This window comes from Myotis brandtii, unplaced genomic scaffold, assembly GCF_000412655.1.
Source record: "Myotis brandtii unplaced genomic scaffold, ASM41265v1 scaffold693, whole genome shotgun sequence".
In the NCBI taxonomy this organism is placed as follows: Eukaryota; Metazoa; Chordata; class Mammalia; order Chiroptera; family Vespertilionidae; genus Myotis; species Myotis brandtii.
Genome location: NW_005370710.1, coordinates 2,377,409 through 2,384,369, shown reverse-complemented (window position 1 = coordinate 2,384,369; position 6,961 = coordinate 2,377,409).

The window sequence follows — 6,961 nt, the reverse complement described above, 5'->3', positions numbered from 1 at the left end:
CTCGGGTGTCTCTGCCTGAGGGGTCGGCATGATCTTCCTCCTTCTGGTTGGTGCTGAGGAAGCTGGTCAGGAGGAAAAACACAGGACACTTAGGAAACCCGCGTGTCCGCCCTCAGGTGCTCCAGGAAGGCGCCCCGATCCTCTAGCAACAGACACCCCTGCCCCGGCTGGTGTGGCTCAGTGGATAGAGCGTCAGCCTGTGGACTGGAGGGTCTCAAGTTCGATTCTGGTCAAGGGCACAGGCCCCGAATTGGGGGCTCAATCCCCAGTGGGGGGTGTGCCGGAGGCAGCCGATCCATGATTCTCTCTCTCCCTCTCCCTTCCTCTCTGAAATAAAAATATTTTTTAAAAGAGCTTAAACCCTAGTAAAGACATCAGTACAAACTCCCACGTGCACACATGCACACATCACACATGTCACACATGCACACACGTGCACACATGCACACACACACGCTCCAGCCCCAGTCTTCCTGCACATTGGCCTTTGCATTCCCCACACACAGTCCCCACCTTGTAGCTCCCAACCCCATGGGCTCTGGGTTCACACTCTTTGGCCCCCTCCCCGGCACAAGCACACACCTTGGCCAGACCCTCATCGCTCAGCCTGAGGAGGAGACGGGGCGGGGGGGGGGTGGCCAGCCAGTCCCCGCTCACCCCGGCTCTGGGGGCTGGGGCCATGCACCCGCCGGCCTGGCACACCCTGGGTCTATGCCTCCCGTCCTGGTGTCATGTTGAGAAGTGCCTCGTGCACTCGCTGGCGTCTCTCGACAGCACATGACATGGGCATCCGCCTTTGGGTCACTCCACCGGGCCGCGAGGGCCAGAGATGTCACAGGTCGAAGCTCTCCCCAACCCAGTCGAGTCTGAGCCCCACGGAAGGAGGGTGGAGTCCCTTCTCCTAGCTCTTGCCCCTTCTAGCTCTGTTCGAGCAATGTGATCTCAGCATGATCTCCAGTGGGAGATCATGATGAAATGCGGAAGGTTTGCTAACTTTCTGTAATCAGCGTCTAGAGCAGTGGTTCTCAACCTTCCTAATGCCGCGACCCTTTAATACAGCTCCTCATGTTGTGGTGACCCCCAATTTCATTGTTACAAATTGAACATAATTAAAGCATCGTGATTAATCACAAAAACAATATGCAATTATATATGTGTTTCCCGATGGTCTTAGGCGACCCCTGTGAAAGGGTCGTTCGACCCCCCAAAGGGGTCGCGACCCACCGGTTGAGAACCGCTGGTCTAGAGAGAAAACCACGGGAAAAAGTAAAAGTGCCCTCCCCCCGACTGGGTGCCAAGTCAACCCCACGCTCAGCTTCCTGCCTGTCCTAGGACCTCACACCTGGGGGAGAACCGCCCCCGCCCCCCCGGAACTCTGGGCAGTGCTTGGGTGGATCTGAACGCAACTCACAAAACCTTAAACGCTGGCTCAGGACTTGGGCTAGATGGTCAGATGGCCTCAGATCTGTACTGAATTACCCATGGTCAGGGGCTAGATGTTCCCATCCCTCTCGGGTCCGAGCTTCTCCAGCCACAGCTCTGGGGGCAGGAGAGATAAAGGGGGAGAGCCATGACGTCACAAGGGCACCTGTGACTCAGCACCAGGACCTTGCCCAGCAGCAGAGCCGCTGGAGGAAAACCTAGGATACCTGTCCTTTCTCTCCTGGCACAGTGGCCGGCGTGCTGCCTACAAAGACCACCCCAAACACTGACCCAGGGACACAAAAGTACGTCATGATACGCACTAAAGCCTGGCTGGTGTCCACTCAACGAATTTAATTCATTTAAGCGACGATATCCTATATAATAAAACCCTAATACGCAAATCGACCGAACTGTGGAACGACCGGTCGCTATGACACACACTGACCACCAGGGGGCAGGCACTCAATGCAGGAGGTTTGTTTGAAGAGGAGGGGGAAAGGGAACTTTCTACTAATTATCCCTGGGTTGTAAACCAGCAGGGAGGAGGGTATGTATGTAAGAATGTAGCCTTGAGAGTAGTTTATGTTGTCCTTCAGTTTGAACAGAGGGGCTGTTTGAACCAGAGGAGCTAACAATCTTGGGGTTTAATTGCCAGGTGCTTCTCATATATTGCGAAAGGCCACAGTAAAAAAAAAAAAGAAAGAAAAGAAAAAGGCCTTTCTTCCACTCTAAGAAGACCCACATCAGTCACCCAGAGCCTAGAGCAGTGATGGAAAACCTTTTGAGCTCGGCGTGTCAGCATTTTGAAAAACCCTAACTTAACTCTGCTGCCGTGTCACATATAGAAATTTTTTGATATTTGCAACCATAGTAAAACAAAGACTTATACTTTTGATATTTATTTTATATATTTAAATACCATTTAACAAAGAAAAATCAACCAAAAAAATGAGTTCGCGTGTCACCTCTGACACGCGTGTCATAGGTTCGCCATCACTGGTCTAGTCCCTCGTTCTAATGTCCTTGGCAAGATCAAGGGAGTAATGACATCCCTGCACTTCATAGTTGAGGAAAATGAAGTGCAGAGACCTTACCTGGCTCACCCTGGTCTCCCAGCGGATCAGCCACGGAGCCAACACTTGGTCCCAGCCCTGCCTCACTCAGAGACTCAGCTCTGAACATGGACCCTAGCATTGACATGCTTTTCTGATGCTTCCGAGTCTCATTGTTTCTAGAAGAAGAAAAAAATCCAAGAAACCTCCATCCTGAATCTTTAAAAATCAGCTAAGCAAAAGCTGCCAGACTGCAGAAAGGACACCTGGCATCGCTGGGATTGGAGTGATGCATCTGTAAGCCAAGGAACTCCAAAGACGCCAAAAGCCCCACCAGGAGCCGGAAGGAAGCAAAGATCCTCCCCCTCCGGTTTCAGAGGGAACACGGCCCTGCCAGCACATCGATTCTGGACTCCTGGTCTCCAGAGAGTGAGACAACCAATGCCTGCTGCCCTGAGCCACGCATGGATGGCACTTGGTTACGGCAGCCCTGGCAAAGGCGTGCAGGAGAAAACGAAGGCCAGGCCGCGCCCCCCCCCCCCCCCCCCCCTGAACTGGGAACGATTCTGAACGAGCCCTCGCAGCCGCCACGCGTTCTGTAGGACTGGCTGGGGTCAGTGTGCAGGGGTTACAGGTCAGCTTCGTTCCTCGCCCACTATTGTACTCCTTACTTCCTTACGAGAGCACAGGCCAACTTCCATCTCAGAGTGGGTCTTAGGGATCCCGGCATAAGACGAGTTGGCCCATAGAACGCCCCAGTCTGCCATCGGTTGCACACAGCAAAGCACCCAGTGTTTGGCGGGCCACACGCACTGCTAGGCTGTGGCTTATTCTCCGTGGCCAGTGCCTACCCATCCTGTCAAAACTGGAAACGGGGGGGACGTGGGCCTTGCAGGTCTCACTGAAGACAAAGGCCGGCACCGTGCGCGTGGCGCAGGCACTCGGCTGCGCTAACAATACGGCGTCAGACCTCTCTCCGCCCACAGGGTCCTGGCTCCCAAGAGAGCGCTGAGCATGAAACGTGGCCGCGCTCCGCGTTGACTCTCATCCCAGCAGACTGTCTTCCCGAAAATAAAAGACGGGAGAGTCTGCCAGCAGCTTCCCAACTGCTCGTTCGTTCGCCGGGCGAGAGGAGATGTTGACGAGTGGCGAGTTAATTAAATCATGTTTAATTGTAGCCACTGGAAGAGAAAAAACCTGTGTCCGGAGAAAATAAACTTAACACTATTAGCCTTTCCGTGAGAGAGCAGTGCCAGGAGTTGAAGACACTGGGAATAAAATCAATAGTCAATTAAAGGCGAGCCAGATGGTTTCGAGTGGGTTTCCTTGGCTCTTAACGAGCCGGCAGATGTCGCCAATACCGCTCAGCTGTTGCCCGTCCAAGGGGGCGGCTGCCAACTTGGAAGTGACTGAAGGACCCAGGCTCTGTGAGGCGTCTGCACGAAACCAAGGCAAGTATTTGTGGGAGACGCTGAGAAAACACCAACTCACTACACCCTGAAGTGGAATCTGCTAAGATGTGAAAAAACTGATGGTGGTGAAAAGATGTGTGGAGCTTAAAAAAAAAAAGGCTGAGTTGGACAAACTTTATGAAAATATGAAGTGCTTAAAGCTTATGAGGCCCGGCCGGCGTGGCTCAGTGCTTGAGCGTCGGCCTGTGAACCAGGAGGTCACGGTTCGATTCTCATTCAGGGCACAGGCCCGGGTTTGTGGGCTCCATCCCCAGTGGGGGGCGTGCAGGAGGCAGCCGATCCATGATTCTCTCATTATTGATGTTTCTCTCTCTCCCTCTCCCTTCCTCTCTGACATCAATAAACATAATTTTTTAATAAAAAGCTTATGGATAGCCGAAACCGGTTTGGCTCAGTGGATAGAGCATCGGCCTGCGGACTGAGGGGTCCCGGGTTCGATTCTGGTCAAGGGCATGTACCTGGGTTGCGGGCACATCCCTAGTAGGAGGTGTGCAGGAGGCAGCTGATCGATGTTTCTCTCTCATCGATGTTTCTAGCTCTCTATCTCTCTCCCTTCCTCTCTGTGAAAAATCAATAAAATATATTTAAAAAAAAAAAAAGCTTATGGGTGTTCATTTTATCAGCCACCAGTGTTTCCAGGAAGCTGACCCGTAGACATTCGCCACCGCTACCAGGTCCCCTTCAACGACCCCAGGCACATCTCCTCCCACACAAGTGGGCGCAGCCGGAAGCTGCCCTGGAGAGGACCTCCCCTCACCACTGCCTCTCGGGCTTCCCTGGAGGGAGGCTCCACTCAGCTGCTGCCTGCTGGGGTGGCACGCACATCCTAAGCTTCACAATCCACACATCGGGCTCCGGCGTGTTCCTCTCTGTCTGCTGGTGCCAAGGGGCCCCGTAGGCCCACGGTCTGAGCCGAGAGGGGGGCGCGGGGAACAGCGGGGTCACCTGAGAGTGTCGTGTAGCTGCCTCTGTCGCTTGTGCCGTCGGTTTCCCACGGTCTGTGCGCGTGGCCACCGGTGAACTCAGGGAGGCCTGCCACGCTTCTTCAGACTCAAAGGGTCCAGGGGGGCCTGGGAATGCAAGTTTTGGGGGGCCATCAACCCAGGGGATCCCAGCCCACGTGTCAGACTTCCGTTCTTTCTCCCGCCCGGATCTGGGCCCAGCACCCTACCTTGGTGGAGAGTTGAACCTTCGTGAGAGGTTGGCCACGTGTCCTGGCCTGGCCCTCGGCTTTCTCTGCCCTCCGGGTAGATGAGAGCGGCTCTGTAGGCTCGGAGGAGGCCGCTGCTTTTGCACTTGGAGTGCAATTGCCTTTAGATGCGCTCTGAGCCTCCTGTTATCTTGCTTAGAGCTTCAGTGGACCTAGAAGTAGCCATCCGACCCTCACAGTTAATTCCCTGTAACTTTAAATGCCCGCTGTGCACCCCAGCCCATGTGGCTGGGCCAGAGCGTTGTCCTGTGCACTGAAGAGTTGTGGGTTCGATTCCTGATCAGGGCACATGCCCAGGGTGTGGTGCCACCCCGTCAGCGTGTGTACCAGAGGCAACTGATAGATATTTCTCTCTCTCTCTCTCTCTCTCTCTCTTCTCTTCTCTTCTCTCCTCTTCCTCTCTCTCTCAAATAAACAAAAACATCCTCCGCACTGGCTGGCAGACTCAGTGGTTAGAGCCTTCACACCTGAGGGCCTCCGGTTCGATTCCTAGTCAAGGGCACATACCTGGGTTGCACATGTGGGAGGAAACCATGATGTGTCCCTCTCACATCGGTGTTTCTCTCTCTCCTCTCTCTCTTCCCCCTCCCTTCCACTCTCTAAAAATCAATGGAAAAATATATCCTCACTCCTTGGGTGAGGATTAACAACAGCAAAAACTAACTAAACACATGTCCTTGGGAAGGATTTTTAAAAAGAAATACACATATTTGAATAGAAAACTCCTGTCTGTAAGGAGTTTCAGACAGGCACCTATCCTCCGCGCTTCTGTCAGTGACCGTGCGCTGGCTCATTCTCCGGACGCGTTTTCTGTCACAGTTCACCTCCCAGAAGCACTTGGGAGAAGCCTGATGGGAACTGAACTCACAAAGACGCCCGTCCCCTGGGTGACAGCTGAGGTGGCGCAACGCTCAGCGCTTCGGTGTCTTTTCCCTCCGGGCTTGGAGGCCCCCCCGCCCCACGCTGGGCCGAGAAGGCGGCGGTGCTTGGTGGACGTCCCCCCTTAGACACTGAATCGCATCAGTCGTGGGACCCCGCGGCGACCTGCTCGCAGCCCCATCTGGCTCACCTTGCACGCTCGGAGGGCTCCCCTTCTCCGCTCGGCTCTCCCTTCCCGGGAACCGCACTCAACCGTGACGGGAACTTCTGGGTCTGTGCTCCGTTCTTTTATTTACTTAAAAAAATTATTTTCAACATTTTTTATTTTTAGAGAGAGAGGGAGAGAGAAACATTGCTGATCGGCTGCCTCCTGCACGCCCCCTACTGGCATCAAGCCCGCGACTGGGCATGTGCCCTGACCGGGATGGAGCGGCGCCCTGTGGGGCACGGGGGTGGGGGGGGGATGCCACCCTGACCAGGGCTTTATCTACTATTTGAAACCTTTTCCCTCCTCTGCCCTTTCGTGCTGCCCCCCAGGAGGACTCCTGGTGCCGCACTTCCCACTCGCGAGCCTGCACGTGGCTACCTCCATCCTGTCCCTCCTGCCCATTGACCACGACCATGACCACGGCCACGGTGAGTTTAGCGCGGCTCCTCTCCGAGCCAGAGATGGCTTTGTTAATGGAGTTTGCTCGGTGCCACCAAGATGCCTCCCCCCACTGAGAAGACCAATTTCACTTCTGTAAAGGGCTGCTCAGGGCACTCATGGCTGCCGTGTTTCTTGTGTTGAATTGAGGGGCTCTTTCATGCCGCTGGTTTCCTCCAAAGCTTGTGATCCGTAGTTGGGTGCTCACCTTTATATATATACTAGAGGCCTGGTGCACAAAAATTTGTGCACTCGGGGGGGTGGGGAGGGGGGTCCC